Source organism: Lissotriton vulgaris, chromosome 2_1 (genome assembly GCF_964263255.1).
Source record: "Lissotriton vulgaris chromosome 2_1, aLisVul1.2, whole genome shotgun sequence".
NCBI lineage: Eukaryota > Metazoa > Chordata > Amphibia > Caudata > Salamandridae > Lissotriton > Lissotriton vulgaris.
The window spans coordinates 2,049,417,626-2,049,430,409 of record NC_141687.1 but is presented as its reverse complement, the minus strand read 5'-3'; the positions used below and the strand labels follow the sequence as shown (position 1 = coordinate 2,049,430,409).

At 46.2% G+C, this 12,784-nt stretch overlaps 1 long non-coding RNA gene across 2 annotated transcripts in view; it reads right to left on the bottom strand.

The window, feature by feature from the left end:
- Positions 1–3,773, bottom strand: part of LOC147733722 (uncharacterized) — a 248,223-nt gene extending 244,450 nt beyond the window's left edge. The window contains exon 1 of one of the 2 annotated variants that reach the window (XR_015308749.1): positions 3,700–3,773. This is a non-coding gene — a long non-coding RNA (uncharacterized LOC147733722). The remainder of the gene's footprint in view (positions 1–3,699) is intronic. The other variant, XR_015308750.1, reaches the window with a different exon arrangement.
- Between the last annotated feature and the right edge of the window lie 9,011 nt (positions 3,774–12,784).

The following is a 12,784-nucleotide window of genomic DNA, read 5'->3' as shown; positions in this document are numbered from 1 at the left end:
ATGGTTTGATATAATTATATCTTGTAATTTGACATCACACATATAAAGTCCAATGATTATGAAATAAGTGAGATCAGAGGTAGAATGCTCATTCTGTGGTGGCGAAGGGCTCCCACCCTCTATACTTACTCTGTTAGGATCTTAGCAACCGGTTTTGTTGGATCCCCGGAAGTCTTAGCAACCTGAAGGTATTGTTATTTGTGTAGGGGATCCATGAATAAACATTTGGTCTGTGACTTCTCACTTATTTTTTCTAAATGAGGACAAAACAAAAAAAAGACGAGCAGGCAATGAGTACATTAAGTTATCAACTTGGTTAAGAGTTTCCATTTTTCGTCCATTTACCCTGGTGCCTAAAATCACAGGAAAAAACAATCGCATTACAGGTGTTCCCAGGTAACCTAGAACAAAGACACTAAACACAGATGTAAAGTTGGAATAAGAAGTCTATGTAGACCGAGACGATTAATAGAGATCTAGGTCAATGAATGTGGAGAACGGTTGGTTTGGTACAAAACAATTATTATTACATTTGCAAAAACAGATGTGCAAGACCAGGCAGTACTGTACAATTTACATATATTCAGTACACTTTAATAATATTTCAAAATACTCAAATATGTATATATACAGTAACTGTGGTTTTAATAACTAACAAGCATTGGCAAAGACAATAAATCTCTCCTTTAGAACCTATTCAATTTTCAGTGCCTTTTGGCGATTCTGTATAGCCTCTGCAAGATGATGACAGCATGGTGACCACTAAAAATAATCAATGAGTACACTGCCACAATGCCTGTGTCATTTTGTAGACGTGCACATGACATGTACAGGGGAATGTATTACTCACATATGCCTATGAAATGGGGTGTGTGCTGTTTTATTATTTACTAATCCAAGAGGGATCAGTAAATAAAAGAAATGTAAAGAAATTAGTGTAAACGTGCCTTTTAGCTGCAAATTGCAGCCTACTCCTCATCAGAATACGAAAACAAATTGTAAAAAAAATTTTTAAAAAGATGGTGGGTAATGGAGGTTCGTGTATGGGAACAGAAATGGGAAGCTGGCTGAAGAAGGGAAAATCAGGACAAAAGGCAGAGCAGCACCAGAGCCGGAGAAGCAACACAGAGTGCTGGTAGAGAGGGACAGAGAGGGGCTTTATGGGAGAGGAGTGAAGCACAAGAAACAAGCATTTTCAATGCAATAGGCATTTGCGAGAGTTTAATCTGTTGGCATTGTAAATACAAAGCATATTATTATTGTGTTTTGAAAACCTGAAAAGATCGAGTTATTGGCATTGTAAATGACAATGCCTTTCATCTATGTGTTTTGAGAACCTGAAAACAGTGCGTAAACATGCACTTTGTACTTATAGTTGTTGCTTACAAGAAGCAAGGCTGGCAGTAACTGTGCCTCTTTTACTGCCAGCCTTGCTTCGCGTAAGCAAGGGCTATAAATGCAAAGTGCATTTTTACGCACTGCTTGCAGGTTCTCAAAACACATAGATGAAAGGCATTGTCATTTACAATGCCAATAACTCGATCTCTCGCAAATGCGAGACCTATTGTATTGCAAATGCTTGTTTAGGACTTGTGCCCTGGACACTCATCCTTTGAACCGCCCTACAAGCGCTACGCCCCCAGTTTAAAACACCAGCTGATGTTGGCTGCATTAACCGCTCAACTTTCTAGTCGCAACACACAAATGTCTGCAGCTGGCCCCAATCCACTGAGCTTACCACAGCTCTGTGCTATGGCTGGTGCTTTTTCACACATATTTTAGGACCTCTCTCTCTCACTCCCCGCTGTCGGTCCTCTTCACACCACCCCACCCCCTCACCCCTCCCCCCCCCCAGATAATAACCCTCGCCCCCCAACGGGAAAGTTAATTGCTTCAGCACAGAAAGGCAGCACAAAAAACAGAAGTATGTTCCTTCTCAGCGAGGGATCTTCGCGCGTGTCCCCGGGGCAGAGACGCTGGCTTGTGGACCACAGATAGCGCTGCCCCCACTCAGGTGCCAGGCATCATCCAGACCCCCTCCTCTTGCCCCTGGTGGGGGTTGGGGTCTTCAAAGTCCACCCTTGGTCTTCCGCCCCTGGCTGCAAGGTGCTGTCTGTCAGCGCACCAGTCTCATGGGTGCGGACAGACCCCACAGAAAATTAAAATAAAACCGCTGCATTGGAATAAAAGCTGCTGACCCCAGTCTGCACTGCTCAGGCAAACCATGTTTGCTTCAGATCAAATGTATCAAGAGTAAGCGGACACGCCGGGCACAGGGCGCCTCAAGGATGCCAGGGGGCCCTGGTGCAAGAAAGGAAAATGGCCCCTTTGTCTACCGGGGGGCAGTAAAATACAGCAAATGGAAGGGTTGAGTACCCCCCTCGTAGCTCTCAGATGGTGCCACTGCACCTGCTGCATCAATAGTAGCCGCGGCCTTGGTCGGCCATTGTCCGCGTCACCGAACTTGGTAACAATGGAGTGCCTTGTTGTGTCGTTGGTAAGCCTTGGACATGGCAAGCTAATATTGCACAATTTATTGGCACTCAGTGTATTGACGTTAGACAGGGACGCAGGAAACTGTCCACCCTGCTGTCACCTGCCTCAGTCCTGGGATTCAAATGTTTGGCTGCAGGTCACACCTGGTGTTGGCAGGAGGAGCTGCGCTGAAAACATGTGTAAAGAGCTTTAAGTGGCATGAAAACGGGGGAAGGAGCTGTAAAAGGGGTGTGACCTAAGTGCTTATTTAATAAACCTCCACAAGAGGCGTGACATGTGTGTCTAAGGACACAGTCGAGTATACGTGTAATAGAATTGTGTGCTTGAATATTTCACAGAGCCTAACTAGACCACCAATAACTGGAACAGCATTCAATAAGCAATTTATTCAACAGTGTATATAAATCCACTATCCTGGCCATAACCAATAACAAGTAACCTGAGACTGGAGCGTTTTTTTTTTTTGCATCTCGCTTTCACTTAAAAGTGAAAGCCAGATGCAAAAAAATAAACACGCCGCAGAGCTTGTCTTTATGGGGCCCTGTGTTTGAAAGACATGGCCCCCATAAAGATAAGAATCCTTTTGGGACGGGAGTAAGTCAGGTGAACCCTTCCAAGTGGGACAGCTCAAAGAGAGAAAACTTTCAGTCACCTAGTGCTCTTTCCCAATGGCTGGCCACCGTTTAGCATAAACGGTGACGCCGGCCAGTGGGAAAGAGGGGCGGAGCTTAAAGCCTGCTAGTGTAAGCTCCTCAAAAACATTAAATCTCGCAAGGGAGGCTGCGCAGGGGCGCAGCCACGCAGGCTCGACCTAAAAAAGCTTTTAATGCAAGGAATAGAGTAACACAGAACATTGGGGGGTATTTGGCAGGGGGGAAGTACATGAGAGAGAGATCTAGAAAACACCATTATTCTCGTGAAGTTCTTAACAAAAAGAAAAAAAAATGTTCCCTAAAATTGAGCAGTGGAAGGACAGAAGCAGCCGATGAGAGTGACTGTAAAGGGAGTTTGCTTCAGTGTAGGGACAAACAAAAGATGGACAAGTTTTGATAAGGAAAACATTCAGTTGAGAAGGAAGCAAATGAGAGTAACAAGAAGGCCAACCAATGGAAAGCAATTAGCAGTGGCGGCCTCCTCGGAAGGGGGTAGTGAGGGCGGGGAGGTATGGGGATTACAAAAAAAAAGATTAAAAAAGTTATTTACCTTTTCCTTCAAGGCCAAGCTGCTGCTGCATGTCTCTTCTCTGTCATCTTCCTCACGATCTACCAGAAGCACCCAGGCTTCCAGGATCTCCTAGCCAATCATGATGCTGCAGGAACAGCGTTGTGATTGGCCCGAGGGTCCTGTCTGAATGCTAAAGGCTGTGCCTGGGGAGGCTTGGCATGTTCTCCATGGGGCTGTGCAGCAAAGCCCAATGAAGAACATGCAAACTGCGATTTAATGTTTAGCCGGCCAAACTGCCACGTGCACTTACAGGAGTGCAAACCCCTCCTCACTCTGTTTGGAGCCATGGAGCACAGCCCCGCCCCCTCCTGACTCCGAGGTCCGCAAAGTAAAAGAAAATTATAATAACGTTCCCCTGTTATTATTATTTTCTTTTTCTTTTGTGCGCTGCTGAATCATCAGTGGGGCGACGCTCCTCCGCCTTAGCGGAGGAGCCTCTGCTGGCAATTAGCTACCGGTAAACCCGCCCAGGCCGTTTACAACCACACAGGTAGGGTCGTCCTGAAAAGGTGCATCACGTTTGGGGGCAAAGAAAAAACCTGCCGGGGATGCACGTTGCATTGGGAAACTGCACAGATAAGCTGTGATTTGTATTCTTACACTCTTTCTTAAAAAGATAATATCATCTAGTTTCCGAAGCTTTTAATAACGATATTATTAAACAAAAGGAAAAAAACCTGCCACGAAAAAAGCAGCGATTAACATTGATAAGAAATGCTACTACTCTAATGTAACAACTATAAATCACACGTCTGAGTAGAGGTAATCAGGCCTTTAGATAGGTTTAAAAACCTCAGCTTTGTGAACTGAAAAGATTGGTCAAAAAGCAATGTTCTTTCAGAAACTATAGCAATAAATTGAGCTTGGTTAAAAAAATTTAAAAAAATTAAAAACCTTCTTCCCCGAATCTGCACGGTGTAATTGTGTAAACGTCGTGCAGGATTCTACTTGCCAAAGAAAGCCCTGGGGTCGAATAGAGGGGCTTCTGCGAATGCTGCAGCTTCAAGATTCCTGTTACTCTTTGCAAAATATGTTACTTAATAAAATCAACTAGTTAAAGTGAAGACACGCGTTCAGAGGCCGGAAGGAGCCTGCGCCGTGGCACTGGTTAGCAAAATATAATTATTTCCAAAGGGGGCCGTGTACAGTGTGTCAAGGCTGCATTTTGTGGTTTGTCTGCGCGCGCTCTGGGAGGGACAAGCCCGTGATGATTCCTGCACCCCTCCCCAAAAGTGATCTATAGATAGAAGCGAGGCACTCAGCCGTACTCCAGATTAAGTTAGCATTCGCCCCCTCCCCCGCACCCACCCTACATCTGCTGACTGCAGAAGCTGTCAACTCCTCCAAGCCCTCTCGCATCTGACAGGTCTCTGAAACAAAACAGATGTGATTCGACCAGAATCCAATACAAGAGTAGGACGATTTGGCACGCGCTCCCTTAGTCTGCAGAAAATAATCTTAAGAGGGAAAATAGAGATCGCTGCAGTCAGAGGGGTCTGGGTAAAAATGTAAGCAGGGTTCACAAAGGCGCGATTGCTTTTCCCCCTTCCCCTGCTACTCCTCATTCCACCCACCCACCTCCGCAGCAAATGCTTTCTCGACTGAGTAAAATCTGGTGCCTCCCACAGCGACAAACGTTAGTCGAAATGTTGAGCTGATAGGCACCGTCAATGAATTGTAATGTTTTAGTACCCCGGTGCCTCCAAGAGAATACAGGATGCATTAATCCTGCCAGGCTGAATGTTTAAGTGTGGTGCCCGCCATCAAATGAAATTAATACAGTTGTCATGTCATAAATCAGAGTTCACCAAATGTTTTGTTTCTGCAAAAGCTGGTAACTTGTCTGTAATTCAAGTGGGAATCCGGGCCTGGTAATTACATCTGTTCTGCGTTTTATTGGAATGGGATGGCTAAGAGTGGCTGTCGAGCAAACCATCTGCTAATATCTTCTGTCACAAGCGCTATGCACTTTAGAAGTACAGTAACAGCACATGGCATGGGGTTTTACCTGATAACTTTGCCTCGTTGCCAGAATTCACGTCACCATAAAGAGTACAGCTTTATAACTGACAGGATTACTAAAATTAAACACAGCATTTCATATTGGAACTTGCTATCCCCACAACCCACAAAGGTGAGATACCCAGCTGTGAATTAAAATAACTTGTGCATGTCCATATCTTGCAAGATTTACAACGATTTGAAAGCGGAGACTGTGAATGTGAAAGTGGGATTTTGAAATTGTACCCAATTTCGCACCATGTTATACATATATCTACTGAGTACCAATGTCATGCGAATGTCAGGTATTTAAGGTCACGTCAGCGAGAATAGAGTTTCGTTTAGGGCAACTAAACAAATGCCTTCCTCACAGAAACGGCAATCATGGAATTGTCTGTATCCCATATCCCATATCTAACTGCAAAATACCACAGGCAGAATCAGACAACCATCAGCACAAAGAGAGATCACCGACGACTCATCCTTGCATTGAGGATGGTATAAGTTGTAACCAGCTTGAAACATAAAGATAGTCCCTTGAACAAGCCTGCTAAAAACCTTTTTGTCAGTATAAATACCTGCCTCACTTTGGGGCTGATAACCATATCGGGCTTAATGTCGGCGGTTCCAACCACACAATTTGGACGAAAAGGCCTGCAGCGCAAGCTTCGATTGTAGAATAGATGTTTGGAAACATCCTAGCACCATGTGGCAGGCACCTCATGGTTCCTGCCACATGGTGCAGGGATGTGTAGGGGGACACCATAGGTGCCCCCCAGGCCTCATAACAGAGGCCACGAAGGGAAGGAGAATCACCTTCCGACTCCTCACCCACGCACACAAAGCCCTACACAACCAAGGCCCAGGATACCTCAACAGCCGCCTCAACTTCTACGCTCCCAAACGCCAGCTTCAATCGACCGGCCACGCCCTCGCCGCCGTCCCCCGCATCCAGAGAGCCACCACAGGGGGACGGTCCTTCTCCTACCTCGCCGCCAAGACATGGAACTCCCTCCCCACCCACCTCCGCCTGACCCAGGACCACCTCGCCTTCAGGAAGCAACTCAAGACCTGGCTGTTCGAGCAGTAGCGGACCCCCTCCCCTAGCGCCTTGAGACCCTCCGGGTGAGTAGTGCGCTATATAAATGCTTTGATTGATTGATTGATTGATTGATTGATTGAAGGGGGCCCTGCTAGTGGCCCCTAAAGACACTTTCGCCAGCCTTTCCATTTCAGAAAGGCCGACATGAAAAGGCTGTCAGAAAGTGCCATCATAATCCCGATGACTGAGCAGAGGCTGCCGCCAACGTCATTGTGGATCATGGTAACTCTCCAATGCTCTGACCAGCAATATGCAAATCAGTCTTGACCCTGTGCCCAATGGGAACAGTTCAGCCAGAACTGCCAGGCTAGGTCCTCCTTGGACTGGAAACAAGCATCCTAGGACTGGTTACGGGGATAGCTTGATTCCAGTGGCATGGAGAGCACGGGACCCAAGTCTGGGCATACCGATCCCACTCGGGGTGACAAATGCAAAAAGAACAATTAATGGACAGAATGGGGAACAATGACATACATTCACCCCAGTACAGAGAGCGGGGCCTAAATCCATCGTTTTTTTGCTCACCATGTCATTCCAGTTAGGACCCAGCCATATGCAAATCAGTCATGACCCTGCACCCAATGGGAACAGTACAACCCGTACTGCCAAGCCAGGTCCTCCCTGGACTGAAAACAGGCATCCTAGTACCAGTATCGGGGTCTCACCCCTCTTCAGCCAGGATAGCTTGATTCCAGTGACATGGAGAGCACTGGACCCACGTCTGGGCATACCCGTCCCACTCGGGGTGACAAATGCAAAAAGAACAATTGATATACAGAATGCAGATCAATGTCATACAGTCACCCCAGTACAAAGATCTGGGCCTAAATCCATCGTTATTTTGCTCACCATGCCATTCCAGTTTGGAACCAGCCACATGCAAATTAGTCTTGACCCTGAGCCCAATGGGAACAGTCCAGCCCAAACTGCCAACCCAGGTCCTCCCTGGACTGGAAACAAGCATCCTAGGACCAGTTTCGGGGTTTCACCCCTTTCTTCAGCCAGGATAGCTCGATTCCAGTGGCATGCAGAGCACGGGACCCACGTCTGGGCATACCCGTCCCACTCGGGGTGACAAATGTAAAAAGACCAATTGATGGATAGAATGCAGAACAATGTCATACATTCATCCCAGTACAGAGACCTGACCCTGAATCTACTGTCAGCTGGGTACAAACTGGGGTGGCGTAGAGGCAAAAAGAACGATGGATTTAACCCAGATCTTTTGACTGGGGGTGAATGTTTGCATTGTCAGCATTCCATCCATCATTTTTTTGCTGTAACACTTTACGCCCTAAGTGGGATGGGTATGCCCAGACGCGGGTCCCTTGCTCACCGTGCCACTCTAGATTCAAGCTAGCCTGGCTGAAGAAAGGTGACATACCCTGAAACCAGTCCCAGGATGCTTGTTTCTGGTCCAGGGAGGACCTGGCGTGGCAGTTTGATATGGAGTGTTCCCATGGGGCACAGGGTCTGGACTGATTTTCATATGGCTGCGTCCAAACTTGGGTGGAGTAGTGGACAAACGAACAATGGATTTAATCCAGATCTTTTGACGGGGGGAGAATGTTTGCTGTAACACTTTTCGCCCTAAGTAGGATAGGTATGCCCAGACGTGGATCCCTTGCTCACTGTGCCACTGGATTCAAGCTATTTTTAAAGAAAAACAAGGCAATCCGCAAGGTAAATAAGGACCTTGGGTAGCAGTCATGTATTGAAACATTGGTCCTTTTAAAGTACAAATAGGGATTTGAATAGATATAGACTGAAATCAGAACTATACTTATAGTGTCTAGGCCGACAATCAATGTAATGAACAAATAAACTCAAAACAATGCTGTGAACAACACAACAATATAGTGGGACACAATCCTGCATCCTACAAAAACACATGACATTTAAAAAACATAAAAGACATTTCAGGCATGGCAAAGTTGGCTTGTCGAATGTGAATTATGGCAAGCTTAGTATAAACCGTCAATGCACTTTTTTTTATCACTGTGGATTCATGTGTATTCTGTTTTATATGGGTCGACGATGTTTCGATCATTTCAAAGAAATAATAGGATCATCATCAGGACAGTGATTAGTACAAGCCTGAATTTAGAAATTGCCTGTAGAGAAATAGGAAGAGAAAAAGTGGGGAAGAGTTATAGAACGACTAATACGCGTCGTACTTCTTTATGGCGTGCTATGTACAGACCGTGCTGAACGTTCCGGTGGGTGGAGTGGCCTAAAAGTGATTTAGACATACTAAGGATGGAACAGTCTTGGAATAGAGTCAATTGCGAATATGAACAGTGGCATGCTTCTACGGCGTGTACAGGTGGTGATCGGAGCGTACCCATGGTAAGTATATAGGGTTTCAATAAAAAACCTGATGTGCGAGTATGGCACAATAGTAACATAGTGATATAAGGAGTGAATAATGGGTGGCCGGTGGTGCGAGAATTCGTGCGCGGTTTGCGTTTAATTAGAGTGACAAGTGTATCGCAAGATTGAATTGCATGCTCGTATATACTAATCAGCCAGAAGTTGTGCCGTATGAAGCAAAGATATGCAGTTGCCGGTTAGCAGTGATGGAAATGATTGCTGTTGCCCTGTCGATTTGGAAGAGTTGCCATGCATATGCTAAAAGGAGCAGAGATAAGCGATTGAGAGTGCCGGTATCATCTTTATTAATAAGGTGGAGGGGATCTATAAACTGCTGAAAACTAGTGGACCCTCACCGTTACCCGGCCGACCCCCGGGCCCCCTGACCAGCCGGACTCCCGTTACTCCCTCCCAACTCTCCCACTCATGACCAATAAAGACCTCGAGCTCCTGGCCATAAAGGTAAAGTCTGGGTCCCACGATGAACCTGTCAAACCTGATACCTTCATGCAATTCCAGGACTCCATTCTGCTCATGGGCGGGGAACTGATTAACAGATCCCTCCCGTCTTCCACAGTCCCCAGATCCTGGAAACATGCCAAGGTTATCCCCCTGTTTAAAAAAAACACCCTGGACCCCTCCCTGCCAGAAAACTTCAGACCCATCTCCCTCCTACCATACCTGGCCAAGGTGATGGAGGCCCATGTGAACTCCACCCTGACCAGATATCTGGAAGCACATGGGACCCTGGACGAGTCACAGAACGGCTTCCGGGCAAATCATAGCATGGAGTCTGCGCTCCTGGCAGTCACAGAGCAGCTAAGGGCATCACAGGACCTTGGACACACCTCAGCTTTGATCCTGCTCGACTTGAGTGCGGCATTCGACACGGTCTTCCACGAGATCTTACTCAAACGTCTCGGGGAGATCGGGATCAGGGGCAAGGCTTTGGCGTGGTTCACATCCTTTCTGTCTGATCGTTCCTTCCAGATTCACGTCCCCACCTTATTCATCCAGCAAATTCCCTCTCAAATGCGGCGTTCCCCAGGACTCTGCCCTCAGCCCTACGCTGTTTAACATGTATGTTTGCCCCTTGGCTCTGCTGGCAAAAGAACACGGGATCAAGTTGATCTTGTACGCTGACGACACGCAGTTTATTTTTACCTTTTCCAATAACACCATATCGGATCAGGTAAAATTTCAGGAAGATGTCATAGCCATCTCACGCTGGATGATGGAGAACTGCCTCCAACTTAACTCCTCGAAAACGGAGGTGCTTCTGATTGGTTGGGACTCACAGAAATGGGGCGACCAGTGGTGGCCCCCGACGATGAGCCCTCCCCGATTCCCAAGAAGGAAGTCAAGAATCTGGGAGTCCTAATGGACAACTCTCTCTCCTTTGAGTCACATACAAAAAAGGTGGCTGGTACCTGTTTCGCACGCCTACGCACCTTTAAGCCCATTTTGGGCTTTTTTGAGCCGGCCACCAGAGAAGTAATAGTTCAATCCTTGGTCCTATCCCATTTGGACTACTGCAACGGCCTATTGCCTGGTGCTAACCTGACGACCACGAATAGACGCCAAAGGGCTCAAAATGCAGCAGCTCGCATTCTTTTTGCCCTACCCAAACGCTGCCACACCTCACACATCCTTCGCCGTCTTCACTGGCTGCCGGTGAAACAGAGAATTCAATTTAAAACACTCTGTCTAACCCATAAAATCCTACCTGGCCAGGCCCCCCCAAATACTACAGGGTCTCTGCTCTTTCTACGTCCCCACATGTGCCCTTCGTTTTGCGCACCTCCACCTCGCCCGCACCTTTAGGGTATGCAAGAGCGGAGCAGGCAGACGCTCCTTCAAATTCCTGGCCCCTGCTCTATGGAAATTCATCCCCCTTGAGGCATGCACCACGCAAGACCATTGGCTCTTCCGGAAAAAATAAAAACGTGGCTGTTCACCTCCATCTAGCACGAGCTTCTCTAGCTCAACTTACCAATCCTGCTCACTCCTCTGGTTGACTTGTCTGCAAGCGTTGGGACGCCCTGTTGCTGGGGCAGCCATGCGCTATACAAACATACTTAACATAACATAACATAACATAACATAACATAACATAACATAACATAACATAACATAACATAACATAACATAACATAACATAACTGTGATTGCCTGTGCCGTAGCTGTTGATCTAAGTAAGTGTTTTTTCTATATAACTTAGTGAATAATTCACCATTAGAATGATAAATAGTGGGATCAAGGAATGGGATTTAGACTCTGTCAAGTGTGTGGGTAAATTTGAGACCTAGACAATTATTGTTGAGCCAGCGTAGGAACTGGTTCAGTGTTTGCTCATCATTTTGCCAGATTAGAAAAATGTCATCCATGTATCGACGCCACAACGTGACGCCGGTCACAAAGGGATTAGTAGTGGCAAGAATGGTCAACATCTCTAGATGGCTCATGAATAGAAACACTAAGTTGGGGGCAAAAACGGCCCCCATAGGAGTACCCTTAACTTGCTGATAGTATTCATTCTCAAAGTGCGAAAAATTCCTGGTAACGCAAGTTCCACTAATTGGAGTATGAACAAGGTGGGGACAGAGTTCGGGCGTGGTCATGAATCAAGGACACCTTGGATCACAGGTAGTGCTGCGACCTGACATAGCAAGGGGTGACAGGTACAAAATCGTTAATGAAATAGTTAACATATTGGCCAAGGGGTTCAAGTTTTTATTGAAACCCTATATACTTACCACGTGTACACGCCGATCACCACATGTACACGCCGTAGAAGCATGCCACTGTGCATATTCGCAATTGACTCTATTCCAACACTGTTCCGTCCTTAGTATGTCTAAATCACTTTTAGGCCACTCCACCCACCAGAACGTTTAACACGGTTTGTACATAGCACGCTATAAAGAAGTACTACGCGTGCCAGGCATTCTATAACCCTCCCCCCCAGTATGCACATGAATCCACTGTGATAAAAAAGTGCATTGTCTGTTTATACTAAGCTTGCCATAATTCACATTCAACAAGCTAACTTTGTCATGCCTGAAATGTCTTTAATGTTTTGTAAATGTCATGTGTTTTTTTAGGATGCAGGATTGTGTCCCACTATATTGTTGTGTTGTTCACAGCATTGTTTTGAATTTATTTGTTGATTAAAGTGATTGTCCAGCAGGACACTATAAGTATAGTTCTGATTTCTGTCTATATCTATTTAAATCCATATTTGAACTTTATAAAGACCAATATTTCAATACATGACTGGATTCAAGCCAGCCTGTCTGAAGAAGGGTGACATACCCTGAAACCAGTCCCAGGATGCTTGTTTCCGGTCCAGGGAGGACCTGGCCTGGCAGTTTGATCTGGACTGTTCCCATGGGGCACAGGGTCAAGACTGATTTGCATATGGCTCGGTACAAACCTGGGTGGCGTAGTGGACAAAAGAACAATTAATTTAACCCATATCTTTTGACTGAGGAGAATGTTTGCATTGTCAGCATTCCGTCCATCAATTTTTGCTTTAACACTTTTCGCCCTAAGTGGGATGGGTATGCCCAGACGTGGGTCCCTTGC